This window comes from Papaver somniferum, chromosome 2 (genome assembly GCF_003573695.1).
Source record: "Papaver somniferum cultivar HN1 chromosome 2, ASM357369v1, whole genome shotgun sequence".
Classification (NCBI taxonomy): domain Eukaryota; kingdom Viridiplantae; phylum Streptophyta; class Magnoliopsida; order Ranunculales; family Papaveraceae; genus Papaver; species Papaver somniferum.
In genome coordinates, this window is record NC_039359.1 from 193,359,805 (window position 1) to 193,376,284 (window position 16,480).

The window sequence follows — 16,480 nt, forward strand, 5'->3', positions numbered from 1 at the left end:
CTATGTGAAAAACAATAACAATTGAATGGTTGCCGATGTACGTTACTGTGCCAACCTCTATAAAAACAATAATTGAATGGTTGCAAATTAGCTAAAACTATTTTATAAAGCGACCAAATTATATATGGAAAAATATCTGGTTCAAATATAATTAGTGAGAAAATGACAAAAACATACATATCTTTGAAAACTGTTTATTCTATTTTATTGTGCTTTAATAAGTAAATTTTTCTACTATTAAAGTACATACAGTATAAAACGATTATGCTAAAATGGAATCAGTGTTAGGAAAGGACACACCATTTCCTATATTCTATTTGACGAGTCCTACCTACCGAGTCGGAGTACTATAGTACCACCAACTTAATTTGGAGCCGTCCTCGGCTCCGGAATATGTTCAATCCTAGACTCTGGAATTTTTTCTCACTCATGAGACCCTTTCCCGACACATACGTCAAGTATACTCTTTTACCCTCGACAGGTAACCCGTGGTCGACTCTAATACCATTTGTAAGGACCTGATCCTACATCAATATTGTCCCCACTTATTCACTGCGGTTATTCGACAATGTGAGATTTCAACTGACACTAATGTTTTCATCAATCAACAATTTTCTTGGAGGTAGCCCATCCCTAGATTACTCTTGCCCGAGAATGCATAAATACAATGCTTTTACCAACTCTGGATCCAACTATGTTGAAAATGCCACAATGTTAGGAAATGACAAGCCATTACCTATATTCCATTCGGTGAACTCTTCCTACCGAATTGAATAACGTAATATATTTTGGAATTTTAAAAAACTAGAATTACATCGTGTGTGAGTAAAATGGTTCCCATAGGAGATGACTTAACATTTTAAAATATAATAGCTTAAGTGAATGAATCAACTTTTCATTATGTCATTGAAATAGTAAGAACATACAATACGATATGTGTTGTTGAGTCAATTATGAGTTTTAATCTTTTCACACTATTCTTAAAGGGGGAAAAACAACAAGGATCCGAACATTGTTAATATCTACACAATTATTGTTGAGAAGAATGAGTTCAGGTGTTGTAATTTTGTTACAGCTTATACAATTTAATGTGTTGGTTCTGCTCGGTTGTTGGAGTATGTGGCGCGATAAACCACATATGTATAGCTAGGGATAGTCCCCCATGAAATAAAGAGGAATACATGTGGATCTTAATAAGGTTGGGCATCTCCATACATAGTATCGAGGAATTTTACTTTAAAATCCCACACCTCTTATCCCAAGGTGGTCAAGTGCGGTTCGAGGTTATGTGGTTTCCTTGAGTAGTCTCCGATGGTCCGTGAAGATCCTAAAAATTGGTATCATAGACCATGGTCGGGGATACTTTCCTAACTTTAACGTAGAAGTGGTTGTGGATGTCACCCGGTTTAGGGCGCAAATGGAGTCAGACTCAAGGTGGAGCAAGCAAGGCCCAAAGTTGAACTAGCGCTCAAAGTGGAGTTAGTGTCTTACCCATTAACTCAGGTGGAGCATGGTTCTAGATCATCAAGGAAATGATCAAAGGTTGAACTGGCGCTTGAGGTGGAGTTAGTGTCTCACACATTAACTTTCAAGTGGAGCAGGGTTCTGGGTGGGCAGGGAAATGCTAAAGGTGGAGTTAGTGCATTCCTTCTCATTAACTCAAGGTGGAGTAAGATTCCAGGGCGCATAGTGATAATAATCATGATCGATGGGTAGCATATACAAATGGTAATCATACGGTGGAGTCTGATTGGACTGGTGAAGTGGTTTAATCTTGCCAAGGTGGAGATCGTTGGAGTATGTTGCACGATAAACGACATATGTGTAGCTAGGGTTAATCCCGCGTGGAAGAAAGAAAAGTACATGTGGAGCTTAATAAGCTTGGGCATCTCCTTACGTAGCACTGAGGACTTTTAGATTAAAATCACACACCTCTTATCTCAAGGTGGTCAAGGAGGGACAACGTTGGTGTTATGTGGTAGGTTCCTTTGGTCCATGAAGATCCTAACATCGTTCACTGAAATAAGGAAGATGCAGAAAGGTATACATTTATGGCTGGCTTGAGAATATAACTCGAGAAAGGAGATACATAGTATGGGAGAATGTCAAGGCGGAATATGCTAGAAAGAATTTGTGGAATGAAGAATAAAAATATCTATCGGGTTTTCCTTTACTTTTGTAGTGATAAGAAGGGTAAACTTGATCTTACCAAATATTATATTTAATATTCATATATGTATCGAAAAATGCATAACTAAATAAAAATTATTCTCGTGCCGTAGCGGCACGGGTTAAGCCCTAGTTACCTGTATAAATGATGGTCGAATAGGCAGAGAAGGGGGAGTTCCCTAGGGCCAAGAGCCGACACCACTATAGTTTCTTTTGTTCTTAATTTTGTAATGGAAAGCTAGTTCTCTCCGCTGGGGCTAAGGAGGAAGACAATAAATCGTGTAAGAAATTCTAGTAGTCTTTAAATAAATATTCTTTGAAGCATAAATGTTTTAATTAATCTCTCTTCATATTTAGCTTTGTTTTAATTGTTTTGGATAGTCTTCGGTTGTCGATCTTTTATAAGCGAAGGAGGTTATACTATTTTGGTACAACATAATAAAGTTGTAATATTTGTTTTAATCGTTTTATATTCCGAGACATGAGATTGGGTTCGATACTGTCTCGAGTTATATCAAGAATGTTTTTAAGGAAAATGTTTATTTTACACAATTGATTTGGTGGAATCCCAAACCCTAGTTTTTTCTCCTATTGATCATCTTAGCAATTATTTCTTTAGTATTTTTCTTAATCAATCTTAAAACCAAATCTTTAGAAACTAGTCCGAGCAAAGAATCTTTACTTCCACTGTTAAAACTACATCAGTTTTTGGCGCCGCCGACACAAACTGTATATAGATTAGGTTTTAGATTATTTTTTTAGTTTTTACTAGTATTTTTTTTTTGTTTTTTCTATTTTACGTCTTTGGGTATTTTTCTTGTATTTTTGGTGTGCACCTTTTTCTTGAAATTAAAAGTGGAAAGTGGAATAAGCAGCCAAACAAGTAAGTATCCAAAATTTAATTTTTGCTCCCTTTTGTTATATTTATTTTTGAAAATATTCTGATTTCTAGATATTTGTTTATTTGTACAAATTATTTTTGGATTCTTTTTATTTTTGTAATTCTTTTATTATTTTTATATATAAAAAAAAAACGTTGCACACACCAATTGCATCGTCAGACAACCAATTTTAGGAAAACCCGTGGAAAAGTACGCTGAACCCGTGCCTTGGGCCTTATGGGAGTTACCAGCCGAAATTCCACAAACCTTAGCCCAATACCGTTGATCAGTCTTTGATTGTAGGTATATTCAGCTTAAGGTAGCCTGAGCCTACCAATTTTAGTCGACCCTGCATTTGCACGTGTACAAAAAAAAATGTCGAACTGGTATTATAAAGACCAATATAATGATTATTCAAACGAGTATCTAAATGGACAATATCCGTAATATGCACGTCGTGTGGATAGTACTTGGGACCACTACCGACCTTCTGAAGGTTATGGTTCGTACCATGGTGATCCCAATTACTATTCGCACGTCCACCAATCATACGAACGGGCGAATGAGCAATATTATAATGAAAAAAATGAGAGTTCTCCATCTTTAGAGGATTTAATCAAATAATTGCCACCAGTTGCTGATGAATATAAAACTCATTCCTTAGAAGATGCACTCAAACAGTTTCAACAAGTGACAGGTATATCACGTAGTGATGAATATTCAAGTCTTTGTTTAGAGGAATCAATTAAGAAGTTCAATGAAACTACACGTGAATCTACGCATCAATCTCGAATAATCCCGGATAGAATGAGTTAGACTGTTAATAAGTATGTGGAACAATATGCACCTAAGGATATTGCTCATAATGAACTTGAATTCCAAAATAGTGTTTCCAATCTTACCCTTGATAATACATATAATTATTCACCTAAGTTAGAGGATGAGGTTAGATCTGAAAACACTGCATGTTTAGACAAGGTTCAACAATCCTCGTATTGTTATGTTGATGAGGATAGTGTCGACGAAGAACATGAAACATGTAGTCATAAAGATGAGGAATTTGTTACACCAACCGAGTCTTATGATGATAATGTTGTTTCTAATTCAAATCCTAATAATATTGATGATTATTCACCTATTAAAAAGGAAGTGGATTTGACTAGAGATACCATAATTTTAGACGGTGTAGTATATCATTGTGATTATGAAACCGATGATGGTTCAGAGGAAAGATTTTATCCTGAGACTAGTATTTTAGAGTCAAGCGATTCAGAAATAATAGTCTCTTCTGAAGATTATAGAAACGTAGAACCACCTGATTACAATCTAGAAGAGATAAAGGACCATTTTCCTAAATCTGATAATTTAGAAATTAAGGATATTGTGACTAGTTTATCCAAGGATATTGACAACTCTAAGTTTGGGGGTGAATATCATTCTCACCATGGTTCACCTATGACTCTTATAAAGGCCCCCAACTTGGGACTTTACATTTGTGCCTCTACCATATTAAGAGACTATCTTCATTCACGTTTTCCTGAACCTAGTATTGTTCAAAAAGAAACTCGGTTGATATAAACCCATCCTCTGGTTGTTGTGGTTAATCCGGTCCATGATACCTTAATTGATTTTGTTGTCCCACCAAAATTTTATTTATCAAATGTGGGAGTATCTCAATTTGAAATGTGTCATTATATAGTTTTTAGAACTAAACCTAATTATTTTAGGAGATTAGAATTGTCGACACATTTACTTAAGAATGACAACCATTATGGTCAACTATGTAAGTCAAATCTAATTGACTTTGAGGATCCACAATTATTCAGGTTATTATTATGTTCTTCTAAGTTCTTATTAGATTTTTTCCAGACTCTGCAACCTGATCCTTCAGATCCCACCAATGAGGAAACCTGGTCAATTAAAATATTTTATTCAGACCCTTTCATATAACCTGAGCCCGAACCACAACTAGATGTAGTTGTCTTAAAAAAGAAACTAGGTAAGGGTGTACGTTATTTGTTCATTTTCTTGGCATTCCTTTTATTTGTGGCACCTTTATTTGATTTTGATGACCCGCATAGGTTCCGATTATTGCTATATGATTTTATGTGGTGACTAATTCTACCAACGTCTGACCGAAGATACTAAACTTAGCGCTTTGTGGGAATCAACCCATACATGGTGATTTTTTTATGGTCCCTCTGGAGGACCCTGTTGTACATTATTTTGTTTTTGTTTTTGTTTTTATTTTCTTTCTTTCTTGCTCCCCCATGGAAGGATTGCGACGCTTCATCCAGGTACTATCTTTCGGACTTCTTTCTTTATTCCCCTTGTTACTTACATTTTTGGTATTGCACTTTAATTTGCAACATTGAGGATAATGTTAGATTTAAGTTTGGGGGTGAGCGAAAAACTTTTAGTTAGTTTTAACCAAAATAAATAAAAAAATAAAATTTAAACTCCAGAGCCTAGAAATTTATGCCTATTAAGGATGACATTAACCAATCTAAGTGGATGGAAGCATCTTGGTTGTAGGAGTTGAGGAACCAATCTGAGTAGATGGAAACATCTAAAGAGTCTCTTCATAAAAGCACAGAGCTCAAATGTTAGAAATAACATGGTAGTTTCGCCATATCTCGTTGAGTTCTTTTCACTTATGTTTTTATTTTGTTTTCTTTTAAAGGAAAAAACATATATGTTTCTCTAAGTGATTAGGTGGGGCTCACGAATCAAGTTGTTACCACTGTTAGGGTGAATAGAGTGATTGAGATTAAAAAAAAATGAAAAGATGAAAAAAATGAAGAAAAAGAAAAAAAAATGAGACCAGACCATCAGACCAACCGGAATAAATTCAATAAAGTCGACCACTGGAACCCTTGTATATGCCAGTTGTGTTGACCTAGAGTTAGGATTATTGACCACTGGTTCCCTTGTATATGCCAGTGAGTTGATATTAATCAGACCAGTATCCCAGTCCTTAGGATAGGTTCATTTTGGCAGTGGCCTTCAGACAGATATGGGAAACACCGTTCACCTTAGTCAACATAAGAAACCATTTATGTTTTTCTCTATATCCATCTTCTTAGTCTATTCATGTGATTTGTTTGACTCCGGATATTGATGTCCATAGTGCGACTATCTGAGTAGAGCTCTGTCACTTATATATGAATTTTAGTATGTGGGTGCAAAACTCGCGTACAACAATTGGAATTTCGCATCAGGGTACTCCTCCTGTAGTCAATAAGTATGCCAACCAAGGAGATTCTTTAGTGCCTTCCAAGGTTCTGCGTAGATAGCTAGGGTCTGGAGTAAAGGTTTTGTGGGTATATCTCTGATAAGCCCTCCCGAGACTATAACTCGGTCATTAGGAACACCTAGGGATATAAAGGCTTATTGCATATGCCAAATGTAATCGCGATGCCTGCGACAGTGAGTTAGGATTTCCATTTTAGTTTTGCTCGGGACTAGCAAAATATAGATTTGGGGGTGTAATGACTGCTTAGTTTTTACATATTTACCGCTCAAAATACATATTGTTGGTTCTTAATTTATATTAATTTTGATATTTATTGTATTTTGTAGGTACACCAATAAAACCGTCTCTGGCGAAGAAAACGGTTAAAAAGTGTTAAAAAGTGGCTTATGCATTATTTGACCGACCATCAGTTGCCGGAGCTAAGGGGCAATTGGCAAAGGGGCAGCTTTGGACGATTTATGAGCTGAGACGGCGTGCCCATCTTTTGCAACACCAAAGAAAACATGGGAGTTTGGTAAGTGAAGATATATATGGGAATAAAGAGGAGTTGGTAAAAGTAAATGACACCATGTTCTCTTTGAGACGGCGACAAAACAAGGAAGCTGAACAGACACTTGGACTTTATTAAGTTGGTGATGTATAGGAGCAAATGACATGTCATGGTCTCATTGGCTAAGAAGGGAATTATAGTTGGTAGCGTGACACTAATGACGACATTTAAATAGAAAGGAAGAATACATATCTGAAGCCAAGATTTGGAGTGTTGTAAAGGGTGATGTGTCCACTTGCTATTGGGTGATTTTTGTCTAACATTCAACACATGGCGTGACTTAATTGGATTAATGATATGGCGTGAAGTCTAAGAAGGGAATGTAGATTTCTTATTACCTATATAAATAAATGATGGTCGAACAGGCAGAGAAGGGGGAGTTCCCTAGGGCCAAGAGTCGACACCACTATAGTTTCTTTTGTTCTTAATTTTGTAATGGAAAGCTAGTTCTCTCCGCTGGGCTAAGGAGGAAGCCAATAAATCGTGTAAGAAATTCTAGTAATCTTTAAATAAATATTTTTTGAAGCATAAATGTTTTAATTAATCTCTCTTCAGATTTAGCTTTGCTTTAATTGTTTTGGATAGTCTTCGGGTGTCGATCTTTTATAAGCAAAGGAGGTCATACTATTTTGGTACAACATAATAAAGTTGTAATATTTGTTTTAATCGTTTTATATTCCGAGACATGAGATTGGGTTCGATACTGTCTCGAGTTATATCAAGAATATTTTCAAGGAGAATGATTATTTTACACAATTGATTTGGTGGAATCCCAAACCCTAGGTTTTTCTCCTATTGATCATCTTAGCAATTCTTTCTTTAGTATTTTTCTTAATCAATCTTAAAACCAAATATTTAGAAAATAGTCCGAGCAACGAATCTTTACGTCCACTGTTAAAACTACATCAGTAGCCTACAAGCTGCAACTTCCACCTGAGTCCAAAATTCACCCTACATTTCATGTCTCTCAGCTGAAGGCCAAGCTAGGATTAGGGAAACTTCCTCAAACTACTCTGCCAATGTTAAACAAGGACCAAGAAATGAAGGTAACTCCTCTGCAGATTCTGGACAGCAGGCAAGTAAAAAATGGCAACCATAATATCAACCAAGTGTTGGTGCAGTGGGAGAACCTATCAACTCAGGATGCCACATGGTATGACAAAGAATTCATGGAATACCAATTTCCAAAGCTAATCCTTGAGGTCAAGGATTTGAAAGAGTATAGGGTATTATCAGGACCCAAGTTTAATTATGCTTTTAAGTATGTTTAATTATGCTTTTATTAGTTTAGAAAGAGTTTTTAAGGGTTGTCCACTTGCTATAGGCACCCATTAGGTCTTTTGAATTGTACAGACCATTTCAGTACTCGTGCGAGTCACACGAGCGGGGTTGTGTGTGTGTCCTTCTTATCCTGGTCTGTGCTGTAGAATATGGTTATGAAAAAGTAAATATGAAAATTCTTCTCTCTCAATTATGTTCTTCCTCTCCTCATTAATCCTTAGGGATTCACTCGTTTTTGAGCTAATTTGTAAGGATAATCCTTACAATATCTTGTGATAATCTATTGTTAACAGACTCCGTTCTGCGCGTGATTGATCACAAGAGATTCAAGTTGATTGTGTGCAGGTGTTTATTGAAGATCTAAGAAGATTTGAAGACAAAAAAGACTTTGAAGATTTCTGATTTGGGATTCATAATCTTTGGTGTGCACAATACTTGTTTCGGTAAAAGAGGATCCAACTATAATCGATTTATCCTTGTGGTAGATTAGATTGATTAGTTGTGGAAATCAGCATCAATATAATTCTTCGTGATTAAAGTATTGATTGCAAAGTCTTAACAATTACTTTGGTAGTTGATAATCAGATAGATCTAAGAACCTGACGAAGGAGTTTATTTAGATAAATAGAAGAGCCTTTGTCGAACTCATATCACTTGGTTGAAAATAGTTGATACCAAACAGATTTGTTGTTCCTTTACTGTTTGGACTACGAACCAAAGGAATTGTTCCAAGTACGTGACTTATTAAAGGTCGGAGGTGTGGGAATACAGACGGAACTAGGTGAACTATAGGTTTAGTTGCTTGGTTTCAACTATACGAAGTTGGTTTGATTTTGTATAGCGGCTTAATCCTGAGAGTATTCAATTCTGGACAAGGTCCCGGGGTTTTTCTGCATTTGCGGTTTCCTCGTTAACAAAATCTTGCTGTGTCATTTACTTTTATTTTCCGCAATTATAATTATTAGTACTATAAGTTAAAGTAAATTGCACAAAAATTAATTCCTATTTACTTGATAAGTAATCCTATTGTGTTTGGTTAAGTCTGAACCTTTTATCAAGTAAACATACTTCGTTGTTGTATTGTCTCGATCTCATATCCATAGACGATCACACGAGGTGTGAAACGATTTGTTGTATTGTCTCGACTAAGTTCATAGACAATCACTTTCGGAGAAAGGACTTATAGGTGGAACAGTTTTAGATTGAGGTATATTTGGGTACCCTCGTCTTTTCGTTGGGTAAATCCGTTCGCATACCAGGTACGCAAACAAAAGTTCCCGACCTGAATCATCACAATACAGTTCGCATACTAGATATGCATACCGTGTTGTATATAGACATGGGAGGTTATAAACTCTCATTTCAATCATTGAAACATCCTTAGAAGACGACAATGGTAATCTCACACATACCATTAGCTTCAAGTAATTTTCAAGTGATCGAATGGTCAATACGAAACTTCCCAAGCAAACATCAAATGACCGTCTCACACAAATCATGTAAGATGTTCAATGGTAATTTTCACTTGATCATCTTTTGACTTAATATTTAGTTTCCAACAGATAAACTGTCTCCAACTAAACTCGTCAAGAATACGATGAACATAGCTAAAGCAAAAGGCTTTCAACACATAATCGAGAAATAGATAAGCGAGATAAACTCGACTCGAAATATAAAATGTGTATAATGTAGAAGTCTATATATCTATACGACTTAGTCTCATTAGAAGATAGAATAGAATAGACTTCTGAGTGATAGATAACTTTTAATCTCCACATACCTTTTGTTCATGAAGTTCCTCCAAGCTCCTCAGTAAATCTTCTTCTTCAATTGGTGAACGTCGTGAAGTCTAAAGCTCAACTACACATTCTATCCTAATCCAATACATAGCTATAAGTAGACTAGAAATCAAGTATATAGTTTTGATCAACTAAACTGACAAACAAGCTTGAGATAGCAACGCTTGCGAGTTCGACCGAGCAGTGCTCTAACAATCTCCCCCTTTGTCAATTTTAGTGCCAAAATTATCAATACATATGGATTACAGAATAAATAAACTTTGTAGCTTCTCATCCATCATGCTTGATTTCCCTTGCTCTTCAACTTTCCTTGAATTATTTGTTACTCCAAGTACTCCAGCGATTCTGAACGTGTTCCACTCATCATCATTGTTGTTGAAGATTCGTAGCCATAAAAATAAGAAAACAGATGTACTCAATCATTGTTATACAGTGTCATAATATTATTACACATAATCAAAGTCCAATTGCATCATAACGTTGAAATAATAATATGGTGATATGTATCACTCCCCCTTAGTCAATACTTCCATCTTACAATGAAAACCACTCCTCCTTACATAATGATCCGTAAACCATATGTATGTAGTGTGAACTACCAAATTATTCTCTCCTTTTTTGTAAATATAAATTGGCAAAGGTACGAAAACTATGGGATCATGATGAAATTCTCAAAAAGATAATTCATGACTAAAAAAGAACATATCGACTTTTGTTTCGATGATTTCACATAGTCGAAACTTAGTGTATTCATCAAGGGGTTTATAAAGATACAAGATAACTCCTAAAATATTCCACAGCCGCACTCCCCATAAAGATATGTCAATTAAACACAAATTCATTTAAGAACTCCCCTCCATTTGATGTCATTCCCAAGAGAACAACATGAGCGACCTTACTTTTACGAGAAAATAATGATTTCTTTGGACATTAACAAATCACATGGATTTGTATCCAGTAAACTCGAATAAATTAACCACAAGAGATCTTATTGACTAATTTAATCGGAAACACTCAACATAAGAAAATCTACGGAGCCATATAGTACTTTCACATAAAAGTGGATCAGGGAAAGATCAATACTGTGGAATTTTCAAAAGTTAATTCTATCTTTTATCAATATTTGCATAAAGACATAATAAACTTAACTTTTGAGCATTTATGAGATAGTAGCACAGTTCACGAACGTAAAGGCATACATCTCATAATCAATTGTAATATATAAAATCAAAAAGATTAAATACTACAAAAATCATCTTCCAAATAACTTAGAATTTAAATAAATAAATCTAAAAACATTGCAAGATGAAAATCGTTGGAAATAGCTATGTGTAATCACAATAATTTCTATGCCAAATCCTAGTTATCCTTCTTAAACATAGGAATAAATTATCATAAGAAGTTTCCTAGACATTAAGATTCTTGAAATATTCTTTATCGTCCCCGAACTCCTTGTCGTCAACAGACATTGGAACATAAGGTTCATGAAGAAATGAGCCAATTCCAACAAACCTTCTTGATTGTTGCTGAACCATGTCCTTTTGAATTTCAAGAGATCTTACAACAATAGCCTTTATTTGCTGAATCTCCATCCTTGTTTATTTTAACTCTTCAAGAACAACAATTTTTTTTTGGAAGATTTGAGGTATTAGCCCTTGGTTTCTTCATATTCTTTCTTTTTCTCTTCAAAGTTGAAGAATGAGATTTATCTTTTTCCTTCATGACTGATGGCTAACAATCATATTAACATCTTTTCCATCAGAAGATACGATGCTTGGAGTCTCCATTAAACTATGGGATTGTGAAAGAAACACACAAAATAACAGCTCCACAAGCAACCTTTTGATGAAAAGAGTTTCAGGGAAAGAAAAAGGATGTGGGGTTATGGAACCTATATACAGAGTAAGTAGGATTTACGTACGATCAACACAAACATCCCTAAGAAGGGTAGAAATGTCGATTTTAACCCTCTTTATTTTTGACCTCCAATTAGGCTTTAATGGAGCTGGTACGCGAACCCTAGAATAACCCATGTTCACATACGCAGACGAAGTGAGGAAGAACAAAGGTACGCGTACCGTAATCTTTATATCCCATTTAGAGGGCTTGGACTCGTGCAGGTACCGTGGCCCATGAAAAACCAGGATTCCTAGATGGTTCAAAGCAAACCAAGACGAAATCCCAAACCAAGAGGTTTGCACACTGAGAGAATTTTATAACAGTGTGATAAGATAATCACTTTTATTCTTAACTCAATGAACAGTTCAAGAACATTTAGAGCACATGAATAATTGATATTTTCAACACGTCACAATGTGGTAAATATGATAGTAGAAAAACTATATAACATTATTTATCCTCGGGTGGGCAGAAATACTCTGACATAGAAGGTGTGGAACAATTGGAGTTTCCTCAACACATTAAATACATTCAAATGCCATAGAAATTCTGCAAAAAAGCTTTTCTTATAAACTAAAAATAGTTTACTTCTTTTAGAAAAACTAACCCAAAATAATACAAAATTCAAAGCTAATCAAAATGTTACTTACCCCATCTCAAGTTATATACAGAAGGGGTGGAGCCAAATCTTGTTACCAAGAGGCTAGATGGTTAAGAGACTGCTCAAGCACCACCACAGGTTGATATTTGTGATATGTACAAGTGGTATAATCATAGTAATGATGATACATAGGCTTAATTGATTTTTTTGACTCCTCTTTCTTATGATTAAGGGTAGAAATTTCCGATATTTGGAACTTGCAACAAACTTATCAGAGATCATTTTATCGATTATACATGAGTTGTTGACATGACTAGATTTCACATCATGAATACATGACTTGACAGAATGGAACTAACACCAGGATAACCTTTTTCCTTAATTGAATAAAGTCGCTCGAAGAATTTAAAAGTATCTTCAAAAGCTGTAAATAGATCTTTGTCGATAGATCCATCATGATAGTATTCCTCGAATAGAATGATTAACAATCTAGTGAGGTTCCATATCCTTGAGATTTTGTCCACACACTTCCTGGAACGACTTTTCTTAGAGGAGCCTATTCCTTTTCCTTTAGATTGTTTTCCATCAGCTAAGATTTTTGTCTTAGTTGACTCGAGATTATCTTGAGAGACCAGAGGTCTTGTAGATAATAAGCTCTGAACAACCTTTAAGGATTTTTGGTGTGCATCTCAGATGCACAAAACAAGTTCCCAAAGTGATTTCTAGTTAGGACAACTTTTAGGATCAAACAAACACAAATTTAATTATCAGATTTATTGTGTTTGACCGCTCTGACACCAATTGAAAAAGCAGGGGTATAACAACCACACCCAATAATTCGTTCGGAAATCTGTATGGTCTAAACTCCAATATAATTCGGAGAACACCAACTTAAAAGTGAGACTCAATCAAGAAATATATCAAAGAGATTTATCTCTCTTTCTCAATACAATCAGCAAATTGAACAGATAGAAATCTATGAGCCTGATTGATATGAGAAATAACTTGGACGGTACCAAAGACATATGCCCAAGTGTCAATCAAGTTATATCCAACAAACAAGGTCGGATTTATCAACTGTGATTAAACTACGCACAACCTGTGATATTTCAATTACGTAAACAAATATAATGCGGAAAAGAAATAACACAGACACCCGAAATTTTATTAACGAGAAAACCGCAAATGCAGAAAAACCTCGGGAACTAGTCCAACTTTGAACACCACATTGTATTAAGCCACTACAGACACTAGCCTGCTACAAGTTAACTTCGGACTGGAATGTAGTTGAGCCCTAACCAAGTATCACACCGAATAAGGTACAATCTTGTTCCTTACGCATCTAGAACCACGCCGGATTCTGCGCACTTGATTCCCTTAGCTGATCTCACCCACAACTAAGAGTTGGTACGACCCAAAGTCGAAGACTTATAAATAAATATGATATGTCTACCCTTTATTATTTTTGCTCCGTCTTTTGATACAAAGATAAAGGTGAACAAGAACCAACTAATAACCCATAATTATACTTCCGAAGAGTAGCCTAAAGATATCAGTCACCTCATAATAACCTAACTGATTAACAGAAAAATTTATTGCGAAATCACAAGAGTCTGAGACGAAGAACTATTGTGATTACTTTTTATATCTTACCTATCGGAGATAAATCTCGAGTAAATCTTAGAGAAGATAAAACTCAATACGATAGAACAAGTAAGATCATAATACGCAACTATAGAGAAAATAGTTGGATCTGGCTTCACGAATCCCAAATGAAGTCTTCGAGTCGTTAACCTAATAATGGTTTTGGAAAAACCTAGGTTAAAGGAGAATCGACTCTAGTTTTCAAATAGGACACAAGAAAGTATCGGGACTAGGTTTTCCAGTTGCTAGAGTTCTCCCTTATATAATCTTTCAAATCAGGGTTGTTTACAATTAAAGCTAAGATAGCTTAGTAACAAAGCATTCAATATTCACCGTTAGATGAACTCCTGATTTAAGATTCAAGCTAAGTCTGCTTAGAATTAAGCAATCAATCTCCACCGTTAGATGGTCTTAGCTTGTTACACACAAGTGAACTATACTTATATTTAGATATGGGTAACCGTACCTAAACGTGTATATTGGGTTGGCTCAATAACATTTAAAAGAAGTTAGCCGTATGAACACTTTTGACTTGGTCGTATTCATCTAACACTTCTAGATCAAATATGATGATCAGTCAATCATGATAGATAATCAAATGAATCTAATTGTGTTTTAAAATAGAGTTGTTCAATTGTTCACTATCTCATAGAAACATTCATGAACAGATTTAAGCGAAATCGGATTGATTCATAATCATAAAAATTACTTATATAAGAATCAATTCATGAACATTAAGCCACGGTTTTCAAAGTTAATTTCCATTCCTCAAATCATAAAGTTTTAGTTCATGAGTATGAGAATTATACATAACCGATTTTAGAACTTAACCACTGTGTTCGCAAACTGGGTACGCGAACTGCAACTCCGGACCTTGGCCTAGTCAAGCCGTTCGCAAACCCGGTTCACAAAAACTGTTCCGGACCCAATTCAGGTAAACCCGTTTGGATACTAGGTACACAAACAAGAGTTCCAGACCTTCTCAGGTAAATCCGTTGAGTTCCGGACCTGAATCATCACAATACAGTTCGCATACTAGATATGCATAACGTGTTGCATCCAGACATCGGTAATTGTTCTAAACTCTTATTTCAATCACTGAAACATCCTTAAAAGACGAAAATGGTAATCTCACACATACCATTAGCTTCAACTAATTTTCAAGTGATCGAATGATCAATACGAAACTTCCCAAGCAAACATCAAATGACAGTCTCACACAAATCATGTAAGATATTCAATGGTAATTTTCACTTGATCATCTTTTGACTTAATATTTAATTTCCAACAAATAAATTGTCTCCAACTAAACTCGTCAAGAATACGATGAACACAACTAAAGCAAAAAGCTTCCAACACATATTTCGTGAACTAGATAAGCGAGATAGACTCAGCTCGAAATATCAAATGTGTATAATGTAAAAGTCTATATAGCTATACAACCTAGTATCATTAGAAGATAGAATAGACTTATGAGTGATAGATAAGTTTTAGTCTCCACATACCTTTTGCTGATGTAGTTCCTCCAAGCTCCTTAATAGATCTTTTTCTTCAATTTTGAATGTCATGAAGTCTAAAGCTCAACTACACATTCTATCCTAATCCGTAACATAGCTATAAGTAGACTAGAAATCAAGTATGTAGTTTTGATCAACCAAACTTGACAAACAAGCTTGATATAGCAACGTGCGAGTTCGACCGAGCAGTGCTCTAACACACTCAGGCTGGTGTAGTGACGCACCTGATTACAACTTTATATTTTGAAAAACAAAAAGGAACAAGGAGTTGTAGAGTCGAATTCAAGACAAGGATTAAATAAACCGTGCACGAAGAAACTAAAATTGTTGGGAGTAGACTCTTACGATATATTCAATGAAGGCAACCTTATTTTCCAAGCTTAGTATAACCTGCAAAGGCTAACCAATAACCCCATTACGAGGATGCCATAAGTGAACATTTTGTGCTTGAAATATTGGCAGTTCCTAAAATAAAACAGAATGGAATTGGCAGTTCCTATTGTTGAGGCTGCCTAACTGATTTGTCATTCACTATAATGAGGTTTTAGCTCGAAGTTCGATCCAGAAAAATCGATGCATTATGCAGATAATAAATGTATCATTTTCATTCACTGAACTATCAAAACAACAAATAAAAAATACACAGGCAAACAAAAAGGTATCACCTGGTGCATATCACGGGTTATTATCTAGTAACTCGTGCAAATAATAGTTTTTCTATCAAGAGATTTTGTTGATTTTCTTGATTGCTTTTTTATTTTTTTAATTAAATAAAATTAACAAGTTATACTATTGATTAATTAAAATAAATACTAATCTTTTCAAAATTAACAATCAAATATTTAGTTATTTGCTAGACAATTAGAAATTGGGACAGAAATAA

At 35.2% G+C, this 16,480-nt stretch overlaps 1 long non-coding RNA gene across 1 annotated transcript; it reads left to right on the forward strand.

Moving 5' to 3' along the window:
* The first annotated feature begins 7,235 nt into the window (after nucleotides 1-7,235).
* Nucleotides 7,236-8,327, forward strand: LOC113354338. Its single transcript, XR_003361822.1, has 2 exons — nucleotides 7,236-7,341; nucleotides 7,828-8,327. It is a non-coding gene; the product is annotated as an uncharacterized LOC113354338 (long non-coding RNA).
* Nucleotides 8,328-16,480: the final 8,153 nt, after the last annotated feature.